We start from the raw sequence: 12,139 nt of genomic DNA on the forward strand, positions 1-12,139 counted from the left end.
GCTGTAAACTGACTGTATGCCAATTTTGAAAAAACCCAATTGGATAGCAGCATGTAAATCAATGAATTTAGAACACCATACACAAAAATAAACTCAAAATGGCTTAAAGACTTAAACATAAGACAAGACACTATAAACCTCTTAGAAGAACATTCTCTGACATAAAACTCAGCAATCTTCTCCTAGGGCAGTCTACCCAAGCGATAGAAAAAAAGTAAAAATAAACAAATGGGACCTACTCAAACTTATAAGCTTTTGCACAGCAAAGGAAACCATAAGCAAAACAAAATGACAACCTACGGAATGGGAGAAAATATTAGCAAATGATGCAACTGACAAAGGTTTAATTTCCAGAATATATAAACAGCTCATACAACTTGATAATAAAAAAACAAACAAGCCAATCCAAAAATGGGCAGAGGACCTAAACAAACAATTCTCCAATGAAAACATGTAAATGACCAATAGGCACATGAAAAAATGGTCAATATCACTAATTATGAGAGAAGTGCAAATCAAAACTACAATGAGGTATCACTTCACACCAGTCAGAATGGCCATTGTTAAAAAGTCCACAAATGACAAATGCTGGAGAGGCTGTGGAGAAAAGGGACCCCCCCCTACACTGCTGGTGGGAATGCAGTTCAGTGCAGTCATTATAGAAAACAGTATGGAGATTCCTCACAAAACTAAAAACAGACTTACCATATGATCCAGCAATCCCACTCCTGGGCATATATCTGGAGGGAACTCTAATTCAAAAAGATACATGCACCCCAATGTTCACAGCAGCACTATTTACAATAGCCAAGACATGGAAACAACCTAAATGTCCACTGACAGATGACTGGATAAAGACGTTGTGGTGTATTTATACAGTGGAATATTACTCAGCCATAAACAAATGATGCCATGTGCAGCAACATGGGTGGACCTAGAGATCGTCATTCTAAGTGAAGTTAGCCAGAAAGAGAAAGAAAAAAAACCACATGATATCACTCATATGTGGAATCTAAAAAAAAGAAAAAAAGGAGGCCACTAATGAACTCATCTACAAAACAGAAACAGACTTGCAGACATAATAAATAATCTTATGGTTACTGGGAGAAAGAGGGTGGGAAGGTATAAATTTGGGAGTTGAGATTTATGAATGCTAGCCACTATATATATAAATAGATTTTTTAAAAAACAAAGTCTCTTCTGTATAGCACAAGGAACTATACTTCGTATCCCACAACAACCTCTAATGAAAAAGAATATGAAAAGGAATACATGTATGTACATACACGACTGGGACACTATGCTGCACACCAGAAACTGACACATTGTAACTGGCTGTACTTCAATAAAAATTAAAAAAAAAAAAAAGTTATTGGAGAAAAGAAAAATAAGACAAAAAATTAAAAGTCAGCATAGAAATTTAAAAATTCAACTTGGAAATACAGAAAAGTACAGCTAGCAGAGCCTGCCTGCATATTTCCTCCAGAATTCTAGCTCCTAGAATGAAAAAAAAAAAAAAAAAACAGAACTTACCCAGAAGCAGCCCAAGCCTTAGGATGTTACTTGAAGGGTTAGGTACAGACAGATATCCAGATTGCTCCTTCCACCTATGATCAGAAGTCCCTGTTCAGTCCTTTGCCTGAATAAAAATACACATGTAAAAATGTATACAGATTCATGAAAACCTATAAAGTCGTTTCTTAGGACAATATCAGCCTTGTAAACAGCTTTGCTGGGGAGGTGGGAAGTGTTGTAGTCCTCCTTCCCTATACTTAACAAGAGGTTTGAAGCACTTTTAATGCGGTTTTGGCAATAAACAACAATAACAAAACAGGAAAAAAAAGTCAAAGGCTTACAAATGCAACAGGTTATTTCCCAAGGCTTAAATATAAGCAACAAAAATACACCAAACTGAAAACATCCCATGATGTATTTTCCAAAATAAAAATGCCTGTATGTTTCAGCCGGAAAAAAATTTAAGAAATCAAAAGCCCATGTTTATTTCTTTAGAATACTTACATAAACTCTCAAAGAAATGCAGATCTGTGTGTTAAGTATTTGCACAATGGAGGCCACCTATGCACGCGTATGTTCAGACATATGGCGTGTTACACATTTGCAGGCTCAAAGCAGTAAAAATAGAGCCGTGGTACTCTAACAGCCTTAAGGCTCCCCGATTCCTACTGATGAAGATAATTTAAATGAGGTTTCGTCTCATGTGTTAAGTGAGGGGGATAAGGAGAAGCAAGATATAAAATTACATATTCACCATGATCCCAATGATCTTAAAAATGAATATACTGGTGCAGGGGGAAAAAGGCCAAAATGTTAACAGTGGTCATCTTTGTGAGGTATAATTACAAATGGTTTTTATTTGCTTCTTTAAACTTTTCTGTAGGCAACAAGGTGGAAAAAATGTAATTATCTTGAGAGCTGGAGCCAGAATTTCTCTGAGGAAAGAATCTGGCTTTGGAGAAATGCCTTGATAAGCACCTGGACTAGAAGCTGAACCCTTGAGGGCCTGGCCCAGGGGGAACTGACGCCAAGCAAGCTGAATCTCAGGGCCACGTGGGCAGGGGTCTAATCCGGGGAGGCTCAGAGAACAAAGCCAGCAGGGAACGCGCAGACCTCCTGCAAGTGCTTTGAGGGCCCTCCGCTCACAGAATGGAGGGGTCTAGCCCTTTGCACCCAGAACTCTAAAAGATAATGTCTATCCTGCATCCCAGTAACCCATATGTTCCAAGTGCTCTGTAACAAGCAGGCATTGCTTCTACCATCAAGGAGAAGAAATTTTTTTTTTTTCCTTTTTTAAGGAAAACAATCTCCTTTATCTCAAAGCTGGAACCTGCCTTTCTGGGGCCCACTGTTGCCCACCCAGAACCATCCAGACTGAGCTGCCTCTGTCTCTCACCTGCAGCCTGAGGGACGTGAGGACAGTGCTTATTCCTCTGAGTCCTTAGTTCCTCTGATCATGTGTTCCTCATGTTGCTTTGATTCTGAATCTCCTCCCCAGGTTAAGACACTTATCAACGTGGACTCCAGGGGGGGCTAGATCCTGTTAGAATTGTTGTACACACACCTGAACACAATGGATCTGACCAGTTCAAGATAAAAAGTGATTATCACCTCCCTCAAACTAGGCTTTATACTTCTAATAATGCAGCCTGTATCTATATTAAATTTTTGTTGACTTACAGTGTGTCAGTTATTAAGCTACTGTTTCTAAGTTTCAAACCTCTACTATACTCTCATTTTGATGCTGGAGCTGGGACTCTGCAAACCACATTCCCCCATTTATAAGGACACAATCATACCGGATAGCACCCAACACAATGATCTCATTTCAACTTGATTATCTGCAAAGACGCTATTTGGAAACAGGTCCTGAGGATTAGGATTCCAACTATCTTTTGTGGGGGGATACAGTTCACCCCACAGCAAGGTTTCAGCAGGCTCTGAGGTCTCAGCCGAAAATGCCTTAACAGCCGTGGGCAACCTTACCCACCTAATAGAGAGGGGAAGGGTCCTTTGATGGGAACACCTCCCGTCCCCCACCTCAGGCCTGGAACAGGAGCGGCTGTGGGTGGCAGTCGTGGGAGAAGAGGAATGGAGGCAGCCTAGGTCGGAGCCTCCACAACAGCAGTAGCCTCATGATGATTAATAATTATTAATAAGTTACTAATAAAGATTAATCCAGACCTTTCCTAAGAGCCACAGGGGAGGCTGGCTCCTTGCATAAAATGAATGGCTGAAAACCACTCAGAGGAAACTTCCCCGCCAGCCCGGGGACCAAGTGGCGCCCTGTCACCTCCTGGGGCCTGGGGCCTCAGAGGCACACCCGGGTCTGAATCCCACTCAACCACTTTTTAGCAGAAACACCTTGAACGAGTCCATGCCTCCCTCCCAAGACTGAGTGAGCATTTGCACAGGGCCAGGCAGGGGAGGTGCTCTGCAGCGTCGTCAGTCTTACAGGGAAGGCTGCAGCCTTGCGGAGGCCTGAGCCCCAAGCCTGATCAGCTTGGCAGAGGGAGTCAGAGTCAGAGGGAAGGGCAGGTTCCCACCCGAGAGAAGCCGATAACCATGATGGACCCAACTGGTGAGCTAACAGCAGTAAAAATGGTGACTCATCCCATTTCCCAAGAGCCCCCAGGTGCCAGGTACTAGAGACTAGAGCCACTGGCATCACCTCCTCTTTACAGAGGAGGAAACTGAGGCTCCAAGACTTTCTCCGCAATCACATGGCTAGGGAATGGTGGCGTCTTAGCAGATCCCTTGGCACAGAGACTGCACAAGACCTCTTGCTGCCCTCCTACAGCTGCCAAGGCCCAAGCCAATGACACCTGACAGACAAAGCAAGGCAAACGAATTGATAACACAGACACGGACACCCACAGACTCACACACACGCACTGCTTGGGTTTCAGAGCCCACGCAGGCCAGGCATAGGGCCACCACCCCAAACTGTGCCCTATTTCACTTTTCTCCTGAAGCTCCCAGGACCTCCACTTTTGAGATTCTCAGCAAGTTTATTTGGGAATAATTGTAACATAATTTGATACATAATTGGGGCAGAATAGAAGGCTGTTTTTAACTACCCATACATCCCCATCTCATTTCAGCAATTCCTAACATATCCAAGCATGCTGAAATCAGGGATGGGAGAGGAAAAATGCTATTTCAGAGTCTGAAGGTCACCAACTAATGACATGAAAAACAGAGAGGGACCCTGTTCACTTAATGTCCCTTGTGCAAGGCACAAATGCGAGCCCCTCACAGACTCCCTGCTCAGCTCCTCTGAGACAATTAAGGCTGGAGTGGGAGGCTCAGGGGTGGAGGGTGGCAGGGGCAGCTCTGGGAGAACTGAGCCTCTGCCCCATGCCACTCATGGTGCTCTAATCTTACGAGCCATCTTTTAGTTCTTCACACACTGCAAGCTCGGGGCTTTTGCACACGCTGTTCCCTAGGCCTGGACCCTGTCCCTATCCCTCCCTGGCTGGCTCCAGTCCATCCTTCAGGGTCCACTTACATGTCACCTCCTCGGCAAGGCCTTCCCAAACCCCCGTGTCGTTCACCATCTCAGCACCCCATTTATCGACTTCACAATACTAATCATAACGTGTAATTTACTTGATTCATGTTGGTCTTTTGCCTGCCCCCACGGGGCAGGGACCATGTCAGATTTCCTCCTGTATACCCTGAGCCTAACCCAGAACAAGCACATAGTAGGTGCCAGTGAACAGGCTACGCACGTGCTGAGTGGATGATGCTACAGGAGGGAGGAGTGGGAAGCCTCACGGGCCCCGGGTCCCTGAGCGATGCCTCCCCCTCCGGCCTCCTCCAGCACGTTTCTCTGAATCCCCCGTCACCCGGTCCTTTGAGGAGGCTTACACTGCTTTCTGGTGGCCTTTCTCTCTGCCACCCAAGACCTCTGTGTTCCCATCACTCACACCCCATCAGTCAGCTCTTGGATATTACACTGTGGCTTCTCCAAATGAGACGACCAAACCCAGCAAGGTCCTACCATCACGCCAAGAGGCGAGGGGTCTGGGCTGGGCTGGAATGGACCAACAAGCCAAGGCTTCTGGCAGGAGCTGGGAGAGGATCACAGGAGACATAGCTTGGGGTGGAAGCCCATGCCAGCCAGGCCTCGGTGGCTGGGCTTTGGGGCTAAAGCAGCAGAGAACCTGCTAGCGGTTCCCTGCTCCTAGCTGGGCTGTTCCATCAGCAGCAAGAAGAGATGCTCCAGCGCCTCCATCTCCTCAGATGGGCTCTGCCATTGCCGCCCCTCTGCGGACCAGGTGGACCAAGAAGTCAGGGAGGGGCAGGCCTGTCTCAAGCACTGGGACCTACAGACCAGTGACCCCCTGGCCCCCATCATCCTGGTTCACTGTTCAGAAAACATGTTCATCACACTGGTGTCGCCTCCAGGTTCCAGGCGGCACAGGGGAGCGGTTGGGAGCGCACATTTAGGCACCAGACTAGTTACCTCCAGACCCAGGCCCTCCCGCTCCCTGGCTCTGTGGCCTCCAGCCTCTGGAACTTTGTCCTCCCTGCCCGTTTCCTTACTTGTAAGTGGAGATAAATGCAGTGCCTCTTTCCAAGAGCTACTGTGAAATCAAATTAATATTAGGGCGATCAGCTGTCCTGCTTTGCCCAGGACTGTCCCAGATTTAACATGGGACGTCCGGCATCCCAGGAAACCCGAGTTCCCGGACAGCAAATGGAGGGTCGCCCTCATTAAAAATCTATACATGACCTACACATGGTAAGTATGAAATAATATCTTTTTCTAAAAACTTGAACTGGTACCAGTGACATCATTTGCCCAGATATGCCCCCCACTTGGCAGGCTCACAAGACTGAATGGGGGAAGGGTCCTGATTCAGTGCCTGGAGGTCTTTCCAGGCCCCTCTATGAAGCAGCCCCTTTCCCCAATGGCCAGGGATGCCTGGAGGGGTCCCCCACCTGCAAACATCCTGTCCTGTGTCCCCTCTCCTGGTGCCAAAGTCCTTCTGCTCCAAACACACAGCCCCCAGGGGGCCACCCCCGCAGCCCTGGAAGCACCAGGAGCTGCTGCTCGGCCAGGCCCCAGACCCTTTCACACTCAGGTAAAACTTTACCCAGAGGCCTTTGGCAGCAGCACTGGACCCTGAGCTCCCATTCAGGGTGTGATAAATGACCGCTGTCACAGTGACACGAATGCTCATATTGAAAAGCCCTGCTTTCTGTCTCCTTCCCTTTCAGGCCACCAACATCTCTCTTAAGTCACCAAGCATCACTCACATGTCACCCTGTCCTGAATGCCACAGTCAGGAACCTTTGCTCCCTCTGCCCCTCCCCTCCCACCTGCCCCTCCCCTTCCCCCTCCTCTTGGGTCTCTTTCCTCACTCCCTCCATCCTCTCCTACCCTCTTCCCTCCCCATCTCTTTCCTCTCCTCCCCATCCCCCATCCTCCAGCTCTGATTTGTCCCAATCCAGGCTCTGGATGAGGGAAGCTCATGCTCTGGTCCCTGTCACCCATGTTGTCACCACCAAGATGGGGGATCACAGATGGAGGAACTGGTCATCCATGTGTCTCACCGTCACTGTCTTGGGCACAGGCACGAATGCAGCCCTAAAGGGAAGGAAGGCAACACCAAATAGGGACCGCAAAAAGGAAATGAGAAGAGAGCAGACTCACAGTGACCTAATCCAAGGGGTTGTACCCTGTCTGTGTCTGTCTGGGGTGTGTTTCTCTGGGGAGAGGAATCAATGATTCCATATGGTCCCCAGAATAGACCAAGAACTGTCACTCAGAGGCTCTGCTCATCCCAAAATGGCCCAACAGCCCTGGGAATCCCAAACTAACTCCACACTATGGGTATCAAAGCTGTGCGGCTGGGACAGATAAACCCTGAGTCTGAACCCTCGGCCCAACAGGCTTCCCTTCCCTCACCCACAGCCTTTTCTGCCTTAAGAAGGAGCCTCCCGAAACAGAAACAGACTCACTGACAGAAAACTAATTTATGGTTACCAGAGGGGGAAAGGGGCAGGAAGGGACAAATTGGGAGTTTGAGATTTGCAGATACTAACCACTATATACAAAATAGACAGATTTCTACTGTACAGCACAGGGAACTATATTCAATATGTTGTAGTAACCTATAATGAAAAAACATGAAGATCAATATACGTACATACATGTATGACTAAAACATTACACCGGAAACTGACACAACATTGTAAACTGATTATACTTTTAAAAAAGGAAAATATGGGGGAGGATATAGCTCAGTGGTAGAGTATGTGCCTGGCATGCACGAGGTCCTGGGTTCCATCTCCAGTACTGCAGTTAAATACATATATAAACAAACAAGCAAACCTGATTGCCTCTCTCCACCAAAAAAAAAAAAAAAAAACACAAATTAAACAAAATAGCCAAACTTCTTGTTAGCCCAGGAAATTTATATTCAGTATCTGGTAGTAACCCATAATGAAAAACAATATGAAAAGGAATATATATATATATATATGCATAACTGAATCACTAAGCTGTAAACCAGAAATTAACACATTAAAAAACTGACTATATTTCAAAGTTAAATTAAATTAAAAAAAAAAAAACAGCAGCCTCACTGGGACAGCCAGGTACAAAGGAGGCCAGAACCCATCACAGAAAGGGCACTGCATCACATTCTCAAAGCCAGGAGAAATGGCTGTTTTCTCTGGGGCAGAAAAACAGAAACTTGGGAGGAACGGCGGGGAGTAGCTGTGTGCCACCCTATCTGTGTCAGTGCCCTCTTCCGCCCTGACTCCCATCAGCTACCCTGGGAGCTAAGGAAGCCAAGGATGGGTTCTCCATGACGGGGTCCACTCAGGAAGCACCTCACTTGGCGTGTGGATTTTAAAGGTTCCTTTTATTTAAAGGTGCTCATGTCGTCCTTGAGCTGACTTTCCAGGGGCTTTTGGTAACAAATGGAGCTGCAAGGCCCAGGTGGTAAGAAGAGCATGGTGCGTGCCCAGGCCCCCCAGGACCACCTGCCGGGTGCCTTTCCACAGTCATCATGGCACCAGATGCCCAGGGCAGCCTTGAGACTATGAGCCCCTGTGCACTATGGGAGACAAGTGAGGTACAGGTGAGGCCACTGCTAAGTCAACTCAGCCCAGAATTCACACAAGGCAGCAGGAAAGGCGGGGCTCCACTCACAGCGGAGGGTCTGCCCTGCATCTCAAATAGGAGAGGTACCAACCACAGACCCACCACAGGACATGGGGTGGCCACAGGTGGCTTCCCTAACACAGAGCTAAGGCAGTGGACAGAGACCCATAAAATGCCCTCCAAAGTAGGACCCTAGGGTCAAATATACTAAAGAAACACCGCTTGGTAATATGTCTTTCTTAGATGGATGCAATGAAGATTAGCTTATTCAAGGCTCTGAGGAATCCTACAGCCAACCAGCTTAACTCAGAGTTTCCCAAACTTACTTGGCCAACAGCTGAATCTTTGCTGGTGCAGAATGACCATCAACATTCCTGGAAACACTGTCTTCCCTGAGGCACATCACCTGCCTGATCTCACTGTACTGACAGTAACTCTAGGAGGTGAGTGTGATTATTACCCCATTAGACAGATGAAGACCATGAGGATCCAGAAGAATGTGCACTCAAGGACAGGGATTTAGACTCTACCTTTAGATGAGGGGCGTGCAAAGGAGTTTCCATTCATATTTTAAAACTACTCCATCCCCTCTCCCTTGATTGCACCTCTTAAACTCCGAGCTGGAGGCTACTTCCTTCCAGCTTTTCATCCCTTGACATAAGCAATTTCCTCGTCCAAAAGGCCAGTTGGAATTTGATTGTTACTTGCAGCCAAAGGATTTCTTACAGACACAGATTTTTAAACAGATTTTTATGACACAATGTGACAAGTGCCTAAATCAACATATTCACAGTTTTCTGCTGAGACAGCAAAAAGAAAACAGCATGGTATTGGCATAAAAACAGACGGATCAATGGAACAGAACAGAGAGCCCAGAAATAAATCCACAGACCTATGGTCAATTAACCTTTGACAATGAAGACAAGAATATACAGTAGAGAAAAGACACTCTCTTCAGCAAATGGTGTTGGGTAAAATGGACAGCAGCATGTAAATCAATGAACTTAGAATACTCCCTCACCCCATAAACAAAAATAAACTCTAAATGGCTTTAAGACTTAAATATATTTAAGACAAAACATGATAAATCTCCTAGAAGAAAATAAGGCCAAAAGATGACATAAATGTTAGCAACATTCTCCTAGGGCAGTCTACCCAGGCAATGGAAGTAAGAGCAAAAATAAACAAATGGGACATAGTTAAACTCGTAAGTATTGCACAGCAAAATGAAACAACAACTTACAGAATGGAAGAAAATTATTTGCAAATGATGTGACTGACAAAGGCTTAATTTCCAGAATACATAAACAGCTCATATAACTTAAAAAAAAAAAAAACCCAACCCAAATATGAGCAAAGCATTTAAACAAGCCATTCTCCAATGAAGACACACAAATGGTCAATAGGCACATGAAAAAATGCTCAATTATCAAATCAAATACAAATCAAAACTATAATGAGGTATCACCTGACACCAGGCAAAATGGCCATCACTCAAAAGTTCATGAATGATAAATGCTAGAGAGGGTGTGGAGAAAAGGAAACCCTCCTACAGTGCTAGTGAGAATGTAGTTTGGTGCAGCCATTATGGAAAACAGTATGGAAACTTAAAAACTAAAAACAGACTTATCATATGACCCAGCAACCCCACTCTTGGATATATGTCCGGAGGGAACACTAATGTGAAAAGATACCTGCACCCCAATGTTCATAGTACATTGTCACTATATACAACAGCCAAGACATGGAAGCAACCTAAATGTAGCAACAGATGACTGGATAGAGAAGATGTGGTGTATTTACACAATGGAATACTACTCTGTCATGAAAAAGAATAAAATAATGTCATTCGCAGCAACATGGAAGGACCTAGAGATCATCATTCTAAATGAAGTGAGTCAGAAAAAGAAAGTAATGTACCATATATCACTCACATGTGGAATCTTAAAAAAAAGAGGGAAGGGGCACTGAACTCTTCTACAAAACAGATTCACAGGACATGCCACAGGGGAGATGGGAGCGGGTCCACCTGCTCCCCCAGGACAGACCCCCTGCCTACACTGCCGCTGCCTTCCTGCTGCTGCTGCCCCAACAGCACCGTGCCCACCTCCTGGGAGCCAACTCACCTGGAAGCGTGTCCTGTGAACCTGGGGCAACGGTAGGAAGAGGGGCGCTGCCCCCGACAAGCTGGTCTGTTTGCCCCCATCTCCCCTGGGGCATGGCCTTGGGGCAGCCTCTGCTGCTCCAGCTTCACTGGAGGCACCTCTCCAGGCCAGCCCGCTCCCTGGAGGCGGCCGCGGTGAGGTCATGGGGTGGTGGCAGTGGGTTAGGGGAGCTGCCCTATGCGAGCCTGTAGATTTACTTCAGTCTCCCCCGCAGCCTGTCTTGGGGCAGCCTCTTCTGCCTCAGATTTGCGGGATGCATGTCTTGGGAACCACTTGCTCCTGGGATGCAGGCGCGGTGCAGTGAGGATGCGAGTGCTGCAGCATCGACGATGACGACAACGGCAGGGAGGGAGGCAGCCCGAGAGACACTCGACTTGCTCCCATCTTCCCTGCAGCCTGGCCTGGGGGCGGCCTCTGCCACCCCAGCTTCCAGAAGGGCACGTCTCCCTGTCGGCCTGCTGCCTGGGGGCAGGCGCGGTGCGCTCAGGGGGCGAAGGCAGGGGGTGCAGGAGGGATGCCCCTGTGACCCTGCCCATTTGCTCTCCTCTCCCCAGTGGCCTGGCCTGGGGGCAGCTTCTGCTGCCCCAGGTTCACGGGACTCGGGTTACATGTCAGTCTGCTCAAGTGAGGCCAGGGCTGTGAGGTCAGGGGGCTGCAGTGGTGGTAGAGGCGGCGGGGAGGGGGCTGCCCTGGGAGAGCCAGTTGACTTGCTCCCCTCTCCCTGGCGGCCTGGACTGGGGGCGGGCCGCCCCAGCTTCGCAGAGTGCACTTCTCCCGGTCAGCCTGCTCCTGGGAGGCGGGCGCACTGCGCTCAGGGGGTGGCAGCGGTGGTGGCGGGATTGGGGCTGCCCCGTGCTAACCCGGGAATTTGCTATTTCCTGCTGCAGCCACCCCAGCACAGACTGCACCGAGCCTGCGTCCCAGAACAGGCTGACCTGTAACCTGTGTCCGGCGATCCTGGGGAAGTAGAGGCCAGCACCAGGCCAGGCTGCGGGGTAGATGGGAGCAAGACGACCAAAGCGGAGCATCCGGGACAGGCCCCCTACCCACACTGCTGCCCCCCGACCCCTGATCGCACCGCGCAGGCCTCCTAGGAGAAAGATGATGCAAGACATGTGTCCCACAAACCTGGGGAAGCAGATGCCGCCCCCAAGCCAGGCCTCAGGGGAGACGAGAACAAATTCAGGGGCTCACATAGGGCAACCCCCCTCTCACCGTGGCTGCCGCTGCCCGCTGACCTCACCGCACAAGGTTCCCGGGAGCTGGCTGACCTGGGGATGTGCCTCCAGCGAACATGGGGCAACAGAGGCTGCCCCCAGGCCAGACCACAGGGAGT

The 12,139-nt window shown here is 48.2% G+C and overlaps 1 long non-coding RNA gene across 1 annotated transcript in view; it reads right to left on the reverse strand.

The window, feature by feature from the left end:
• Nucleotides 1-12,139, reverse strand: part of LOC107034771 (uncharacterized) — a 79,730-nt gene that overhangs the window by 5,504 nt on the left and 62,087 nt on the right. Inside the window, exon 9 of the long non-coding RNA XR_012076917.1 lies at nucleotides 1,534-1,639. This is a non-coding gene — a long non-coding RNA (uncharacterized lncRNA). The remainder of the gene's footprint in view (nucleotides 1-1,533; nucleotides 1,640-12,139) is intronic.

The sequence above is a fragment of the Vicugna pacos genome, chromosome 10, assembly GCF_048564905.1.
Source record: "Vicugna pacos chromosome 10, VicPac4, whole genome shotgun sequence".
Taxonomy (NCBI): domain Eukaryota; kingdom Metazoa; phylum Chordata; class Mammalia; order Artiodactyla; family Camelidae; genus Vicugna; species Vicugna pacos.